Genomic DNA, 19,189 nt, shown 5'->3' with positions numbered 1-19,189 from the left:
AATGAACTTATTTAAAACGTATGGTGATTATACACTGTACTAAGATTACTTGAAAATGTACAGCATGTATACGCATGTGTGCAAGCATAAAATTGTGTTTTCTGCTTCTTCTGTATTTCTCTGTTGTGTTCTGCTCAGTGGACACAGAGCTTCAACAACTCTGTTATGTTTACATATCTTATCATGTGTTGTATCATATGCCTCAGACTCATTGACCCACACTCTATTTTGGTAAAGTAGCATGATTCAGAATTCCAAACCAAAACCAAGTCTGACATTCTTCCAGTCCAGTGGAGCAGGAGAATACATGGCCTAAAGATATGATCCCGACAGTAGATGCTGAATCGTGCTGCACTCTGTTCTCCATCTGTTTTAGTTTTAGAGTAGTTGTGATAACCTCAGCCTGACCCCTGATTGGTCTAATCTCACCCTCATCTTCTCTTTCTGGTCAGCTGACAGAAGGCTCCCCTGCAATTGGTGGGTGCCGTGCTGAAGAAGAAGAATTTGTTGAGCATTGTGTTGGTGGTAAGTTAGCCAGTGAGAAGTTTAGTCTGCTGTCTAAACCATAGCAAAGCTTCAAAACCCCCAAACAGAAGGAATGTTTAGGGTGAGAATTGAAGCAGCCAAACATGTCAGCTTTCCCAGGCAGTAGTCTATGAATTTATCTTACTACTGTTCTCTTTCAGCGTGCACAAACATGGCCGGATATCAGGTAATATACCCTGAAGTATTTAATACAGCGCTTACAATGCTAGTACAGTACATTGGAAAGAAGTTGAAGATACCTGATGTCTTTATCCAGGTCAAAGAGGGGATATGTCCAGTGTTTTAATTTATTTTAATTTGTGTAACTTTACCAGTTACTCGCATTGGAAAGATGTAAAATGAGGTTGCTGTAGTCACAGTGCTTCTAAATTTTTGTGAGGGACAAGAGAAGCTACTGTCCAGTGTGGTAGCTGCTCCAGGCAGTCTGATAAGAGGGCTTTAGTCCAGCCAGATTAGATCAGAGGACCACTCTGTTTGTTTGTTTTGATTTGGGAGGGGTCAGCCTCCTAAGGGGACACCTCTGTCCTCTCTTTCTTTCTCTCTCAACTACCACACTGCTATCCCTCCTCAGGATTCCCCTCCAGGGCACTGTCGACTGGAAACCTTCTGACCTCTCTGTCACCCCTTCCTACCCCATGTTAGCCAAGGCATCCTGCAAAGAAAAAAAAAAACAAAGGAAGAGTATGGTGTGTCTTAGTGTCCACTGAATGAAATCATAACCAGACATGTTTACGAGCGGTGTAGGCTGACCTGGCTGCGCCACCCAAGCAGGCAGCCCGTCTAATTCCTTGTTAGCCCTAGAAGTTGTTCATCCCACCAGGTTGACCTCTCTTTGATCTGTTTGTGGGTCAGAAGTGTTGTCTTTTCTCATCTTGTCTTGTTCTTTTGTGTTTTTATATATTTTTATGTATTTTTCATAGATCTAAAAATGTATGGGTAACCAGTATGAATTGAGTCAAAATTTTATTCAATTAAGTTTTGATATTGCAAGTCTGTCATTGGCACCTTTTTTCTTGGTATTTTTTGCTGCTTTTTCTACTGTTGTTACTGCAGTAAGCTCGTCTCTCTTTCCAGCCATTCCCATGTCTTACAGTTGACACTTTTCCCATTTGTCTGCACTTTCCTCTATCTGTCTGTGCAGGCTCGATGAACAGCATTAGCCAAGGTTATGCACCTTCACGTGTATGCATGGATACTCGCACGCACGCAACCACGCACTCTACTGACCTCGTCTTCATCTCCCACAAGGCCTTGGGGTGAGGCAGCCTGGCACCAGACAGTTATTTAAACCCTCAGGCAGCTTCACAGCAGGTCAGAGTCAGAGACAGAGAAAGCTGGAGAGACAGGTAGTGAAAAAGAGGAACAGAAAGCAACTGATAATTTACCGATTAATTGGTGTCTTAACTGCAGATGATGTGAACTACTAATTTTGAATGGTAAGAATTGAGACTTGGTAAATTCTTATCTGATAATGTTTGCAAAATGTAAAATTTTCTCAGATTGTTGGGCATTGTTTGCTAGTTTTGCATCAAAACTGTCTTTAAAAACTCACAATAATATTTAAAGTCTAAGAAACTAATTTTCTTCTTTGACTTTAATTATTTCCTTTGTAGATTCCCTCTCAGTCGTTAAACCCATCCCTTTAAAATAGAACAATATGTTATTCAGTCATAAATTAATTTTGTTTTTTATTATGTTTCATTTAATTTTAATCCCATGAAACAGGAAATAAAAGCAGAGGGTGCTGTGATTGGATTAAAAGTCGTCTTTGTAAACACTGTGACCCATGTCTTTGACACGCCTCCTCTATGCTCTTGAAGAAGTCGCTTCATAACAGCCAAGAGATGAAGGTCTCTTTTTAAAAGACGACATGGGATGGGAAGGCAGACTTTGGAGTCTTTGTTAGGCACGTGGGTCTGTTTTTTGGGGTGTTTTGTTCTTTTAAATCCTCCTTGGTTTGTGTTTGTCTCCGAGCTCTGCTTTGAGCGATTAGGGACCAGAGTTTAAACAGCTCGGTTAAATGAAGACATAATTTCAGCCCTTTATTGTAGCTTTGAATAGTCTTCCTTTGTAACAATAAATGACACTGGTTTGAATATTAGCTGTACTGGAGGTTTTTCAGAGAGAAGAAGCGCAAAGAGTTTGGGCAGAATTTTTCCATCACATTAGATTTTCTGCTACTTTGCTCTTTATGGCATGTGTGGATATTGTACTGGACAAGTGATGTCAGTAAACCATGCCACCAGAGATGAGCCGTATCACGAGAGGCATCACTAGAAATCTGAGTTGTGCCATTAGACAGAGAGAAAGTCAGTATCTTGAGAGAGAGAAAAAGTGGAAAGACACAGAACGGATTGTTCCGCAACAGACCAACGGACCTTTTAGCCTTATCTTCCTGAGCTACTCTTACAGAAAACCAAGGAGAGAAGGCTAAAGAATGCCTAGCTCTTTTGCTCCCTCCCTTTTCCCATTCTCTCATTTCTTCTGTCTGCCTCTCCCTTCCTTCTTCATTTCTTCTTCTTCTTTTGTCCATCAGTCTCTACCCAGCAGAAAAATCCTCTTAACCTTTGTCCTCTTCCATGGTCCCCTCTCCTCAATATCTTACCTTGATATTTTAATATCTTGTTTTTTCTCCTCACTCTCTGTCTTATCAGTCTTCTACTTTTTGGGCCATTCTTGGAGCTCATGGCTCCAACACAATTTTAAAAGGTAGATTTGTAAGCTGCCTCAGAGTCTCAGCTGCAGTTGGCTCTTAGCAGAGTATGTATGCATGACAGCTTTTCAGGAGGGGTGTCATACACACACGGGCCCAGTTGCCTTGCAAGAACATCTTATTTGCATTTGTTTACATGTGCCACTCTCTGCACATTTGGATTTGCAGCATGTCATGATGTTTTGATGGAGCCCCTTGCCCAGATACTGATGCACACAGACACAATCAAACACAGCAGTATTTGGTTGTGATGACACCGTGAGTCGTCCCTCTCCTCCTTCTCTGACAGAATGAAATGGATGGATAATTAGATATCAAAGAGAGGCAGGCAGGGTGTGGCGAAGCGCGCGGGCCCCTACGATGGTAAAGCACTTATTAATGAGATAGGCCTTATCTGCTCTCCTCCCAGGAATTCTGCCTTTGATCGGCTTCGACTCTGGACTTAATACATTTTTGATTGATAGGCCGAGATGACAGAGAGAGGCGGCGTGGATGGGGTAGGTGGGTGGAGGGGAACGGAGGGGGGCAACGCTCAGATGCGACTGTAATGATGCCTTTCACATGATTAAATAACTTATGACACCAGTGTTTCACCAATAGGGGAGAATACATTGAGATGAGCTTACACAACTTGGGATTGTTTGCATGATAAATAAATCTCAGTTATACAGAAATACACATACTGTATAAATGAACATGCATGGACCCTCACATTCCTCTGCCCACACAGATAAAAATTCACAAAGACAAGTGAAACAGACAGGTCTATTCAGTCACCTTAACCCCAACTATAACTCACACACAGGGGCACCAGAATATCTTTTCCCTAAGACAGAGCAGGCGAGGGGCAGGCCTGTGGAGGGGGACTGAGATAAGGCCTCATCCCCGTCTGGAGATGAATTATAGCCCACCCAGGAGGAAGTGGCTAGCAGGGACCCACCCGGACACGCCGCTCTGCTCTGTGGGATTGGTGGGGTTGGTGTACTTGTGTTAGTCAGGCAGTGAGCGACCTCATGGACAGAGATAACAGCCCCACTCTCAATAACACCTTGACCAGAGGGAGGAAAGGCAATATCGAATCAGTGAGCCTGTGCACAAACAGACACACACTCTTAAAACTTCCACACACATCATGGGCCTCCCTCCCTTCTCCTCCCCCTGACAAGAGGTGAGTGAGCGCAACCATTACAGCGCTGTGTCACCTTGTTATGAGTCTCTGTCAGTGTGAGGCGTCGGGTAAATTAAAGAAACCATAACTGCTGCTCCGTCAGCCGCCCGTCACCCCCCATTTATTACAATGCCAACAGGCGGAGGGATAGAGCCCCCCCTCCCCCATCAAGCAGAAAGATCAATCAATGTGACAGGCACATTTCAGGTCTCAAAATCAATCACACTAACAAAGGCAGGTGAAAGTAGACATGTTTGTTGATTTTTTTTTTTTCCCAAAGGACTTTTTCTGAGAACAACCGCGAACATACCGTCCGCTGTCCTGAACCAAAGACTCAAACTTTATCTAACTTTCAGTGTTGTGGGTAAATGTGGCAGAGATCTCTGTGCAATTACAGTACTTGACCTTGATTATTACGGTTATTGTTTCTGATAACACTGTTAGTTTGATATTTTAATTATGATGGAGCAGTATGTAGAGCTAAATAAGTATTTGTTTTTTACATTTATTTTACCGTAACCTGATTAAACACAGTTTTGCAAAAGTGTACAACAGACATTTCTACTATTACCTCTCATCAAAACAAAGAGAAAAAAAACAATAACAAAACAGCAGGTATGTGATGCATTAAAACCTTCCTATCAAACCCTGTATGTAGAGTTTACAGATAAATGAGGTCCTGTAGCAAAGCTTTAAATCTGCCCAGTGACTGTAATTTTAACTCATTTTGCAGAAGGCTTTATGTAAAGGGAGGTGCATACATATAAGCTGTTTTACCAAACTCAGTTTAAACCTTAGCTACCGTCAACAAGAAGGTGATTGATGAACAATGAACATAATGGTTCATTCCATTTATTGTACACATGTACGTATGCAGAGGATGTTTTTAAAAAAATAAAAAAATAAAAGTGGAGTTGAGAAAGGGCCAACCAATTCAAGGCATACAGTGTGCGTGGATGAGTCGGGACCTCACTTTTTGTAACGTGTCATCTGCTGTGCTAGTGGTCAAAGAGGCAGATAATGAGCCCTCGTCAGTTTTTATTTAATATACAGACCAGGTTCTAACGCCGGGCACAACATGAGAGTGCAGCTCCATGAGAAACCTGATGAAACTGAGGCAGTGCTAAACAGAGATGGGGTGGAAAGTGAGACAGAGCAAGGAGGGGGTTACATGATAAGAGTGAGAAGAACTGATAGAGTGTAAGAAACCGTGTAGAGAAAGAAAATGATTAAAAACCGCAATCACCCGTTGGAGACTGATAAACCAACCCTTCGTTAATTGGAAGCGTGCAACTTGTGGGGATATGGTTGGATTAGGTTCACTTCTCCCTTTTGCTCTTTGTCTCTCCCTCCCCTGCTCTTTTTCTTCACTTTCCTCCTCTGTGGACTTGGAAGTTAAAATTATTACAATTAATGTGGCATTTATTTTTTCACATTTTCCTACTAAGAGAGAGAAAATGACCGACACTTTCAGAGCTCTTCCTTTGCTACTGTACATCTGAAACAAACTTGGGAAGAAAAAATTTTATCTGGTGGAGAGGAAAATGAAAAAGGAAGCGAGTCAGAGATGGAGAGACAAAAAGCAGTGAGGTAGTAGCTATTTTTGACTGATGTAGGCCTTTGGGGCGTAAAGGAGATGTGAGATGGGTGGTGGTCCATAAACAAAGGACTGACAGCCCACCCATCACCCCGGCAGGTCTGCCTTGTGCTGCCTAGATAAAGCAGGGCTGCTGCCTCCTGTATCAACACCATCCATCATCCATCTTTGCCTGCCTGCCCGCCCGCACATCAGCCATCTCCCTCCCCACACCTGCCCCTCTGCCAGCTGTGTGTGCCCCGTTACCATCAGACCTTCAACAAAACTTTGGTCTTCTAGTTTCTATTATTTCTCATTGTAATTTTCCCCAGTATGTGAACTCTTCCAGTTAATGTGGTGAACACATGAGCTTTTAATGTCACTGTCCATTTGTAGTTTTTTGGACTGAGAACTGTTTTGTCCACTCTTCTGATGTTACATTGGGGGATGCGCTCTTTAGTGAATTATGCATCAGAAAGTCAACTTTCAGAGAAGAGCATTAATCACTGATATGTCCACTGCTGCTACTCACTTTTAGCTTCCAGCACTGACACGTGAAATGAAAGCCATTGTTGTTGTTTTCGTCCCTGATTATGTGAGAACTATTCTTGTTTGATGTGTTTTACTCGTCAAATCAGACAAAGCCGGGGTCTGCCTGAGCTTTGGCAAAATAACATTTCCCAAACCTGGCCTGACAAAATATTAAACTGTGATTTAGGAAATTTTAGCCCTCACAAAATGACCCTTCAGGCCACTATTGTTTCCTCATCAATTTCAGTTTTGTATGAGCATCTCCTTCCTTTCTTTGTTGCTCGCAAGGAATGGAAATTATGCAAATGGAGATGGGCCACTGAAGAAAAAATGTTGACATCTCCCATCCATGCTGCCCCCTAAATACACACACACCATGTGCACACCATTCAGCAAGCTCTGTTTTGGCCCAGTTTGTTCGGTCTGTCTCTTTTGGCTGTCTCTCAAGCATACTTTAACAATTGCAGCCATATTCCCTGCGCCTCATCCTTTCTTCTATCCATTCTGGGCCATTTGAGCCTGACTGGACAGGTGCTGAGACAGGAAGACAGAATGCTGTCAGCTATTGTAACAAACAATATTGGGTTATCTAACTTTCAAAGAAAGAGAACAGAGGAAGTGAAAGTTGTCGTGTTTGAAGAAGAATGTGCTTCGATTTGCTGCTTTTATCAGGACCAACTCTCCATACTCGCCACACTTTAAATACAGCATAGCAGTACAGAGTGAAAGACATCGTTTAGTTTCAAAGACAGGGACAATTTCCTGATGGTTTGATGCAGAGAAAACTGTAAATGCACTTTGAATTTCATTGTTACCTTATTCAGTTCCACCAATCAGAGAGGAATTAAGAAATAGAGTAGAGAGCTGGAGACTGGGCAGAATACGATGGCCGGGAAATGGCTCAAAAAGAGGAAGAATTAAAATGAATAAAAGGCAAGAAATGGGAAAATTGGCTATCACTTGTGCAACATAATGAACAAAGTGCAGATATCACTGTCTTTCTGTGCCGGGGGGCTAGAGGCTCTATGTTCTCACACTAGTAGAACAAATGAGAGTGAACAGAGCCAGAAAGCATAATGATTGTCCATTAGTCTGTCCCTAAACTCTGCTTCCTGTTGTAGCTTTAGGGAAGTAGAGTTTCTGAGCTGCAGGAACCTGTCACGTGACCCTGGTCCACCCTTTGAAGACCCCCAGTCTGCCCTAATGGGCCCAGAAACAACTGCCCGTGTATCCGCTGAGAGTTGAGCTCTGAGTCTGGGTTCATCCAGAGGTTTAAAGGCACTCAGTGAGTCTAGAACAGGACTTCAGTACAAAATGGTTAAAATTATGGGAAATCTGTGACTTGATGGCGGTTACATGTTTTCAGAAACAGCTCTGCAGATGTATATGAAATGCCATAATTGTGTGTGGGGTAATATAACAGAATGTCATGTGACTGTTTGTGACAACAATTTATCTTAAAAGAAAATGAAAAGAAGGAAAGATTTGTCTGAAGGCCTCTGACATTTCATTTAAATTTCTATGTGCATTTTTCAAATTCCTAAATCATTCAATTTTTTTGTAGTCTACTGTATATTTCTTGGTTTTATTTATTTTTTTATTCTACAGTGCTCCTTGTTTTCTGGTATATTCACTATGCCTGTGAATCATTTGTGGTTGGTTAGGTTGTGGTTGGAAAATTATTTTCATTAACTGTTAATCTGCAGATGAATTTGTTGAGAAATGTATTTGTCTTATTGTTTTAACATAAGCATTCAAAAGCTGTAAAGTACCACATGTTAATTCCAATTACAGTATAAACACTTTTTAGGTTTACTTTCCACAAAATGCTCGACTGATAATATGATTATGATACAGACAACTTATGCCATAAATTACATGGTTGAATAATTTATTAATAATGTCCTTTTTTTTTCATGTGTAAAAAATTGTTTTTTAAAAAAAATAATTTAATTTAAACAGAATTTAATAGGCTAAGAGTTTAAAATTTACCAACCTCACTTTTCTTAAGTGAATGGCATAGCTCTACTCATAGACTTGACAAATGAGCACTATCGTCTATTCATGATGAGCTCATAGCTGCGTATCCTCACTCAAATGATGATGATCTTTAGTCATGCGTGGCCACATAAAGAGACCCCTGCACTTACCATAGTCCCATTAACCCCCATGAGTCAGCTGTTGACACTAACACACCCCAGTCTAATGTTCACACATCAAACAGCCATAATCGACACTCTCAGTCTGTGAGCTTGGACAGACGTGATCGGATGTGACATTAACAGACTGTGAGTAGGCAAGTCTGTCTGTGTGTGTGTGTGTGTGTGTGTGTGTGTGTGTGTGTGTGTGTGTGTGTGTGTGTGCGTGTGTTAAAGAAAGAAAAAGAGCCAAAGGAAAAGGGCTTCATGATATTAGTGCTAAGGAATGTGATGTGTTGGAGGTCATGTGAACCACCACTGGCACTCTGATTAACGTTCAGGAGGGGTATCATGACTTGACCCGGAAGTGGTCAGGTCACGTGTTGGGGCAAAAGGCTCGTCTCTGTTGACAGCAACCTTTCCAATCTATACACAACTCTCACTCCTCAACCTCCTGGGAACTGTACTCCCTTGCTGCTCAGTTTAATGCGCTCTGTCCACACAGGAAGAGACATGTTGATATGACTGACCAAAAGCATAGAGAGCCATTGTTGGCAGTTGGGATATTGTTGGCAGTTAGGAGCCAGGCAAAAGGTGAGAGCTGAGAGAAAATGCCCCCAAGAAGTGCTGTGGTGGACTAATCAAAACCAAATCTTGCTGTATGTCACTGATCAAACCCGGATTTACAATTTTAACACAACCAGGGGAAGGTGTCCATGCTTTGTGACCACATGGAGCCAACTGATCAGTGTTTGAAGTTTTAAGAATAGAGAGGGATAAAGAAGGGAGGGCAATGGGTGGAGGAAGGGTTGATGTAAAAGTCACAGAGTTCAAGTTGCATGTTAAACAAACAACATGGACTTTTGAATGGCTGGAGCCAGAGATTTGCACAAGTTAAGTAAATTAGTGTAAATTTGCAGAAGTAACCTAATTTTCAGAGAAAACAAATGGCGGAATTTTAATTGAGCACAATAGCAGTCAACTCACATGGCAGAATGGGGGGAAAATGAAGTGAGACTGATGGAAAGACTAATGGTTTGTGTAGGCTGCTGCCACAGCAATTATCACTGGCCTCTACTTTGTTAGAGAGGGCAGAGTAAACTCAGCAAAGTGGTCTTGTGAAGTGGGGATCACGAAAAAGAATGCAGTGCCCCATTTTTTTCTTTTATTTCCAATGAAATCTGTGGTTGTGTACTCAAATAAAAGCCCGAATGATGGCACACGAACTTTGGTTAGAGAACTACACCGGTTAGAACGCCTTACTCTTAAGCTGTGATGAACTTTGTAAAAGAAACTCTGATCTGTATATTTGATCATTAATTAGCTATTCATTATTATTAATGATTAACTCATATTTACAAAAACAAAAACTTTATTAAATTTACACTTCTAGTGAAAAGCTTTCAAGAGGATTTTGGCAGTAGCAGGTAACACACTCACTTTGGCGGGGGGATTTTTTTATTTGACATATTTTTAATTGTAGTCGCAAAAGCAATCTGAAATGATGCAATGTGACACTACTACACTATGTGTCTTTGCTCAGCTGGATACGGTTTTTACAGGGTCTCCTTAAGCCCAATTCTGAGTGACAGATGCTAATCAACAATCAGTGTCACTTTGTCATGTCCGAGATCATCATTTCATGCTGTGGATTTTGCCAAGGACTTTCACGAGGTATTGGAGGATATTCTCCACCAAAGATTATTATCAGTTGATGGCCTGGTCAACTCCTTCCACATTGAATTCCACTTCCAAACTTGGGTCTTTGTGTTTGGCACAAACAAATCAGTTAAACTTTTCAGCTCAAACACAAGCCCCATCTTTTGAACCTTATATATTCTATATTCTATTTAATAATTTCTGAGGCTGATCCCACTTATTACTAAAACAATAAGTCAAGTGATTGATCAGTATATTAGCAGAAGATCAAGTAACATTTTGGTTTATGTTTATTATTTGATGGTTAATTTATCAGAAAAATGTTTATGTACTTTTCTAATTTTAAAATTATAAAAATTTGGATGTGTTAACAAGGGAATAGCATTTTTCACTTTTTTACAATCAGTTATGACAGGTACTGTTAGTCTCCAGCCCGTCCCCCACTGCTACATGATTGTTTATACAGACATTATTATAATGAATCCTCATTATAATCCTCAGTATTCAGCTGACCTGACTAGGTGTCTCTTTGTAATTGTAATAACAGTTAATTTGCTCTTTCCCATGCCTTGTCATTGCACATTATATCATGTTTACTTTAATAACAACCCTTTGTATTTAAGGGAAAGTTAAATATTAGGAGGTGTAATTATTCTTTTTATAAGAAATGTGTAAGTCAATTAAAATATTAGAGTGAAAGCTTAATAAATCATGTTATAAATGTCTATGTCATGTTATTAAACCATAGTTAAATAGCCTAAATGTTACACGTGTACATGCGTTTAGTCTGTTTTGTTTCATGATGATATTAAAGAAGAAGAAGCCTCATTAAAATAACATCTTTGCATCTCGAGCTTTTTAGCAAGGTCAAAACAGCCCAAGTTGTGTGTGTGAGTGTGTGCATATGCTCTAATGTGTGTTTTAATGTTTTAACATATACAACCCCTTACAAACAGTGTTTTATGCAAACAGTGGCAGAGCTCCCATCAGATAAGGCTCCAGAACAGAAGAAGGAGACAGTCTTGTGAGGTGGAGAAGGGTGGAGGAGACACAGAATGAGCACGGGGGTTAAAGCCAAGGCAATGTGAGAAATGAGCACAAAACCTTTTCCCCACGAAAAAAAAATTCTTTTGAACATTTTCAGACAGCTAAATAAATAGCAGCACATTTGAGCAACTTTTTTGTTTGCCCTTGTAACATTTCAGAATAAAATTTCTCTGAGCTTGTTTAGTATTTTTGCTACAGCTGATGCAACTCTAGCAACAACTTTAGAGACATTTTACACGTATAAAAGCATGTCAGCACAAAGAACCCAATTTTGGTTCCTGTACGGAAAAAACATTGACTGTAGCCCTTCATGCTTGTTTTTATTTGGGTAAAATCCGACTTTTCCCTGCACATGGAGCTGTAATATCAGCTGTCCACTGCAGTCCAGAGTGTATCTAGGTTTTAGTGTTTTTTGGCGTAATCTGCTGTGCTGTGTGTGTATCTGATGGTAAGACACAGCATGGCGCTGGTCACTTTATCATTGCTAATGTAATCTCTAGCTCCCTCCTACTTCCTCTACCAACACAACATAAAAGACCGCTGCCCCATAGAAAAAAATAGAACATAACAACTTGGCCTAGCTGCTCGAGCCATCTATCTCCATATCTTCTATCTCTCTATCTTTCTTCAGCTCACTTTCTTTTATTTCTCAGCATTGGAGAGAAAAATGTCTTTGGTTCCCTCTGAGTTTTGATGTGCGCCTTGGCTTCCATTTTAACTTTCTCAGCAATTCTCCTCTCTGTATTATGATATTCCTCTGTTTTTGAAGATTGAGGAAGCACTGTGGTGTTGACTGAACTACTACTCTGCCCTAGATCAGCTACATCTCTCATTTTGAACACCCCCCACCAATTTCTGTCACTCTGGGAGACAAATGTGCAGCACTCAGTTCAATCCCCCCTCTCCCTGTGCCCACTGGCTCCCTGAAACTCAGTTCCTTTTGCCTTTGAAGTGCTGCGTGCAGAATGGAGATTCTTTGCATGGTAAATTCGCCCAGTTGCCCGCAGCGTATCCATTACACAAGTTTAAAGAATGCTTCGGAGTCGTTTTGGAAGGGCCCTTTTTTCTCACTTCACAACCAATTTCTCTGTGTTTTGAACTTTGGTTGTCATGAGGCATGTAATCATTAAATTGGGCCCTTTCTTCCAAGCTTGTGCTCCACCATCGAGCAGTGTTTGATGTGCAATTATTTTGCTCATTACAAGTTAATTTTATTGTTATAGTTTGCAAACGTTTCTCGGGGTCATGATGTTAAAAGTTTCTGAAGAAGTAAGAAAGACGGAGAATTGGCGAGTCGAGGGTACGTCACGGCGGTGCGCTGAGCACATTTGAGATGCCGGAGCTGGCTATCTCTGTGCTCGCTTCCAAGCCTTTGAGAAACAACCTGCTGGGTGGTTTGAACAGCTAAGGAAAAGTTGATCTGGGATTTAGTGTGGAAAATGAATCCAAGGACCTTTTATCTGTTGTAAAAGGTTGGGAAAATGGCGATTTGTCGTGTTTGTTAGAACGAAACCATAATCTCTTTCACAAAGAAATCTTAGCAGTACGGGGATCATATGCCTAATTTATTTAGCTTTTTGTCCCCATTCTCTCTCCATACACACCTTGGCAGCCTGGTGTGATTATGTATGTTTATTGACATGCTGTTGGTTTGAGAAAGGAGGGATAGTGAAAAAGTAGAATTTTTTTTTTTGTAGAAATGCTGCATTTGAGTGGTTTGCTAATTTCAAATTAAAGAGGATCAGCACATTAATTATAGCTGGCTCGAGAACAAAGCACTAGCTGCTAAATGTCATAGTTGGAGCTTGGTGCTACAAGTCTGAACATCACATAACCATGCTGTGAAGCATTAAATTGGTGTCACTAAATTATGCTGTCATGCTTTTTCATTTTATTACAGTAGTTGCTAAACCCACTAATGGAAATAAGATTCAGTTTTACAGTGACATTTTCTTTTTGTATAATTTAATTTAATGATATCCCAAATGATCGAGGATAAACACAGTTCTAATACTCTTTGCTTTTCTTATCCTAAACAAAGACAGCTGGTTTTGTTTTAATGCTATTTTACATTTGATCCAGTCATCCCAACTCAAGTAAATGTATAATTAGCCTTTAGCTGGTTTGTAGACTCTCCTTTTCATTTCTCTTTCTTTTACCTCTCTTTCATTCCTTCCTGTCTCATGGCTAAGGCAAATTCTGTCAGACTGTGTTCTTTAATATCATCAACGCTAAATAAACTTTTGTTAAACAATAGCTACTGGCAAAGTGCCTCCACAAACAAAGGAGAGCCAACAGGTTCAAAGGCAATGCATCACTCTGCTTCTGACTCTTCATTATTCATCCTTCTGTCTTTACCTCTCATCCCCTATTCTCTTCTACGCGTGTGTGTGTGTGTTTTCTTTGTGGTTCTTTGTCTGTTAAACTGCTACATGGTCTGGATACTGAGGCTTATTAGCTGTTGAGTTTAATTAAAAAAGGCCATTCATATGAAAATTGGAGTCAGATAGCGATTGCTGTCCCCAGCAGCTTCCTCCTGTTACTTTTAATTAGACACCCACTTGATTGACATCAAGCCTACTAGCTGGCTGAAGCCGCGTGTGTGTGTGTGTGTGTGTGTGTGTGTGTGTGTGTGTGTGTGTGTGTGTGTGTGTGTGTGTGTGTGTGTATAAGTGAGACAGAGAGTGAGAGCTCATTTATGATCGTCAGTGCACATGCGAGGAGTGTGTTAAGCATTTTCTACACAAACGTATAGAGAGCTGTGTACGAATACCAGCTCTATAAGGTCATTAAAGCTTTAGAGCAGCCGACTGTACATCAAAGTTCACTTTGTCGTCATGGGGTAATTATCTGCACAGTAGCAAGGAGCCCAGCTGCCCACCTTGTCACTCATGTCCGCTGGGTCACATTGAACAATGAACAGTAACCTTGTGATTATGAACAGGGTCCGCAGTGTTGCTCTGTTCAGTTACACCAGCATCACCCGCCATGCTGATGGAGAAGGTGATGAGCTACTTCTCTCTTTCGATTTTGTCCTCTCTTTCCTTGCTCGCTCTCTCACTCCCTCTGTTTCAGGATGGTAGTGGCTCTCTTCATCTGTTTTCAGCGCACGCTCCAGTTCTCGCTACCTTATTATTATACTGTCAGCACGTGCCTGGCTGATAGATGTTCCTCTCAACTGTTTACTACAAGCAGATGATTTAACTAAAGCTTTCTGCTCAACTTGACCTCTTCTCTTCTTCTAACAGAAGATGACTTCATCTGTTGTTTACGACAACTCTATTTTATGGGAGCAGGCAGAAGAATACAGTATAGCTATATGCTTGATGGTGTACAGTGTGTATGTGTTTTAAGATGGAGCTGTTTTTGAGTGTCTTTATGTGGAAATGGAGGAGGTCCATTGGTGTGTTCTTTTTTTTTTCAGATTTGTTATCGCAGGGCAGATTGCATGCAGTCCACACTCCCTTTGTGCAGCTTCTCTCAAAAAAATAGCTCATGTGTGTTGGGGTAACAGTGCCATCAGTGGCTCCACCTCAGTGTTCCCCAGAAAATCAGCCTGTTTCATGTTAGGGCTAAGTAAGGCTCACCTCCATGTAGACTGGAGTCTCCAGCAGAAATGGCCCATCAGAAGTCACTGCTCTGTAAAGTTCGGTTTCTTTCCCCGTGTTTTGTTTTGATTTGCCTGACGTTTGGAAATGATTTGGGAGAAAAGCCTGATGGCGGCAGGGGATACCAGAGCGAGACGTGCACGGTGGAACTGAAATGTTGTTTCAATTACCGCCTTCATTATGGGTTTGTCATCCTCTGTTTAGACGCACGGCGGCCTGCATTTCATGCTGTGGCAGCAGAGGCAGCTTGTTGTTTTTATTCATGTAGTATGATATCTGCTGGAGGCTAACGCAGCAGAGCGTGGAAACAATCACCAATAGGGGGCACTCCAAGTGGAGACGTAAATAAATTGAAAAAGAAACATGATAGTTAAGCTTGGTCTCTCTGTAGTTTTTTTTTTTTTTTTTTGTAGGTCTTTATCATCATCATGTTGTAAAATTGTTATATGGATGTTTAATCTAATGTGAAGTAAAAAAATAACTGTACCTTGCCACAGAAGAGCTCTATTTAAAGGTCTTCCGGCCTCTCCATTTTGAGACTCTGTTACACAGTCTTCTCCTTCCTCTCAGACAGATTAAATCACTTGTGTTACTCGGAAATGCTCCAAGCAATAAGGCAGGATGGAGCATGTACAAAAGAACCTAACATCATTTGAAAGAGCAACACAGAGAGTGCGACAGAGGGGAGTGTGTTGATGTAACCTATCATTGTGGCGACTCTCCGGAGTTAACACTATTAGCCAACCAATGCAAGAGTCCAGCTGTCTCCCTGAGCCACAGAGGTGAGTTACCTGGACTGACTTACCTGCTCTTCCAATGCCCCCCAGGGTACAGTGTTTCAGCCAGGCCCTCTGTCCTCCCCTCTCCACAGCACTTAGCAGTGATTAACCCCGGATTCGGCCAGCCCACCTGCCATCTGACTACCATTACAGCCCAGCTTATCTCCCTCTCCATCTCCCTACAATAGGGCCGGGGCCTGGGCTAGGCTGGGGGATTGGGCTGGTGAAGGCTGCCTGCTCTGTTTAATAATAAATCATTAGCTAAATACTTTTTGTCCATTTGTGTCATGTTACATGTACTTCAATTTTCTGCTCTGTCTGTGTTTATCACCCCCCCCCACCGGACTCTTTTCCTTCCCCTCTCGTCACCATGGCTGTCTACTGCCACCATTCATCCAAAGTCGCTCCCAGTGTCTTTCCACCATTTTTTTCCCTCTCTGTGTCTTTAAAAGCCCAGACTGACTGCACATCTAACTCATTCATATCAATCCAAACTTGATCATCTTTCTTAATATAAATAGCCACATTATTGTATGTGTCTTGTGTTATGACCCTATGATGTGTTTCAGATGGCTGAGGTAATTTTTTCCCCGCCTTATGTTAAAAGATACTGCTTCATGTATTTGTGCTTGTTTCTCGGATTTGCTGTTTTTTTTTAATGGCACCATCGGAATTGGCTGTTTTGGATACAACTGAGTTAAATCCAGACCTTTAGAAAATATAAATGACATTTATGCTCTACTGGTCATTTTCCCTTGTTCATTTCGCAGACAAAGACCCCACAGAGGCACAATGATTATAGCGGATTTGTGTCAAGAGAGGTTGCGCAGCACACACACATACATCTCACACCAGCATATGCAATCTGGACAGCGAGTAGGAGATAAGTCTTTCTGTTCATCTAACTTGTATAAAGTGATTATGGACATACTGAGCCCTCCATATTTAGACTTCTTGACGCCCACTCCTCAGTCACCCCCTGTTCTGACTGTTGTAATCTAATTTTCCGCTGACGGAGGCCGTGGATATCCTTGGGTCACGGTGCGCCACCCCTCGCCCTATCCTGCGCCCTCACACTAACTAAAAAGTCGCCATGTGAAGGACAGCACACGTCAGAGCTGTGTACCTCTGTGCCTGCTAACCCACCTGAGTCATAACTACGCACTGCCTCAGTAATCCGAGAGACAGATTAGAGAAAGACACGACAGAAAGGACTTGCCGTTTTCTCGGTATCCACTTTTTGCTGTTGCTATCATTGCTCTGCACCTTACAATAGTTGTCTCTGAATGAAAGATGAACTTTCTATTGCATATAATTTAAAACCTGTCTGAGATCATATAGAAAGACATAAAGGGGATGGAGAAAGTGTGGAACGGTGTCTGCTGTTAAGAGCTGAGAGAGGAGGCCACACCTGGAGGGGTCACGCTCCTTGTTGACCTTAGTGTGTTGCCGATCTGACTTTCCTTCAGTTTCACTACACATCACTCTCCCTGTCAACACCCACATATGGTCTCCACTGCTACCGTTATCAACCACACGTCACATGACAGAAGGAAAGTTTTTGTCACTGGAGAGCAGTTAGGCTCTTTAACTTGATTCGCCTGTTGAGGGATTTATTGTCTTTTGACCGTCACAGTAAAACACTGTTGTCTGAATCTGGCACACACAAGTAGCATGAAATGTTTATTTCCTGTGAGTTATTCTGTGAAACAGCCTTCAAAAAGAAAGTTTTTTTCTTTTTCTTTTTGTCTTTAGTGTGCAATTACTTTTTTCTGGCTTCATTGTTGATACCGACTGTTTTTTTTTCATTCGGCATCTAGGGTTGGAGTCCTCTCTCTCCCTCCCTCTTTTTACCAGGCCATAGCCAGTAGCTGATAGGCATCTCCTCTGGAGTCTTCTGTAGTCTGCCCCAGCTTCAGACAAAGTGCCTCCATCAGAACTGTGAGGCTCCCTGGGAACTTAGCAGCAGACCCCCTGGCCCCACCACCACTCTGTGTGTGTGTGTGTGTGTGTGTGTGTGTGTGTGTGTGTGTGTGTGTGTGTGTGTGTGTGCGCACAGATATGTGTAGCATCTATAATATGCAGGCTACAGCATGAATGCCTGGTTTATTCTGGAGTATTCCTTTGGAGGCAGTACAGCATACTCTGACTTACGATTCATTATACATGTTTGTATTCTTGGGGTCGTTTTGCAGTCCATGTGAGGAAGCCATGTTGAGACTGACTTTTCTTAAAGCCCCGAGAGCCGAAAACACACTCATGCAGAAATGCACACACACATAGGGAGAGCACTAACACTTCGAAAGTCATGCTCCCACTTCAAATCTACATTTGGCATCAGGGAACACTTGGGAACGCTTGACTTTTGACTTTCATCATAACTAGAAAGAGAGGAACCAAATGGACAATAACAAACACCAAAGTAGGAAATCAGAAGAAGTGCTTTTATCAGGGGCCCAGTGTGTATCAGGGCCTGACACACAAGTACACACAGACGCATGCACACATGTACTTGTCCTGTATGTAACCCCTGTGTGACCCCCATAACTTTCCAACATTTAAAAAATGCAGTCAATGAGGCTATTCTCCCATTGGAGTTTGTCTCTATGTATGTGTGTGTGTGTGTGTATACACTCCTCTTATCGCTACCATCACTTGACAGGAATTATATAATTGCAGCCTGTGATCTCATTTCTCTCAAAGAACATTTTGAAGTTTCTTTCCTCTTTTGCTGTTTTTGTTTCCTCCGTCCTCCACTTTTTTAATGTCAAAATGACTTACATTAAGTCACCCGGGTCTCCCCCACCCCGTTATGCCATTCTGCAGTGCATTAGCTCTCTGCTCACTGTTTGCTCGCTCTCTTTAAAGGTTTAGAGATTGTGTCTGAATAAGAGAAATCTTATTGTTTTGACGTGTTTGTGTAAAGTATAAAAAACAACACTATGCCATGAAATGATATTCACATTTTATTTGTCAGCACTAGTAAAACAAAAATAAAAATAAGCACATTAATTAAAATGTATTTTTAATACAACAGACAAAAATGCTGTGGCTGTTTTCCAGCATTCTGTTCATACTACATGTGAATCTTGCTGTGTTTCTTGTGTAAATATTATTTAAAAGTCTTGTGATTCCAATCCACAAATAAAAACAAATGTAGTACCTTGTGGATTTTAGATTTAAAGGTTTAAATACAGAATTTGTGATTTTAATTTTAGAACAACATTACAGTTATTTTATAATAGTTTTTATCTTTGTATGTTATTTCATCTTCTCCCTTGACTTCTGTGAAGTCATATTAGTCATAATATGAAAATCTTGAAATTCAAATCATATCGATGACAAATTATTTTGCATGATTTCTTTTAATAGATTAAATGCTGGAAGTGGTCGATGTGACTCAGAATGTTTCTAATTTTCGCTT

The sequence above is a fragment of the Channa argus genome, chromosome 5 (genome assembly GCF_033026475.1).
Source record: "Channa argus isolate prfri chromosome 5, Channa argus male v1.0, whole genome shotgun sequence".
Classification (NCBI taxonomy): domain Eukaryota; kingdom Metazoa; phylum Chordata; class Actinopteri; order Anabantiformes; family Channidae; genus Channa; species Channa argus.
The sequence above is the reverse complement of the archived record's forward strand: the minus strand, read 5'-3'. Positions refer to the sequence as shown.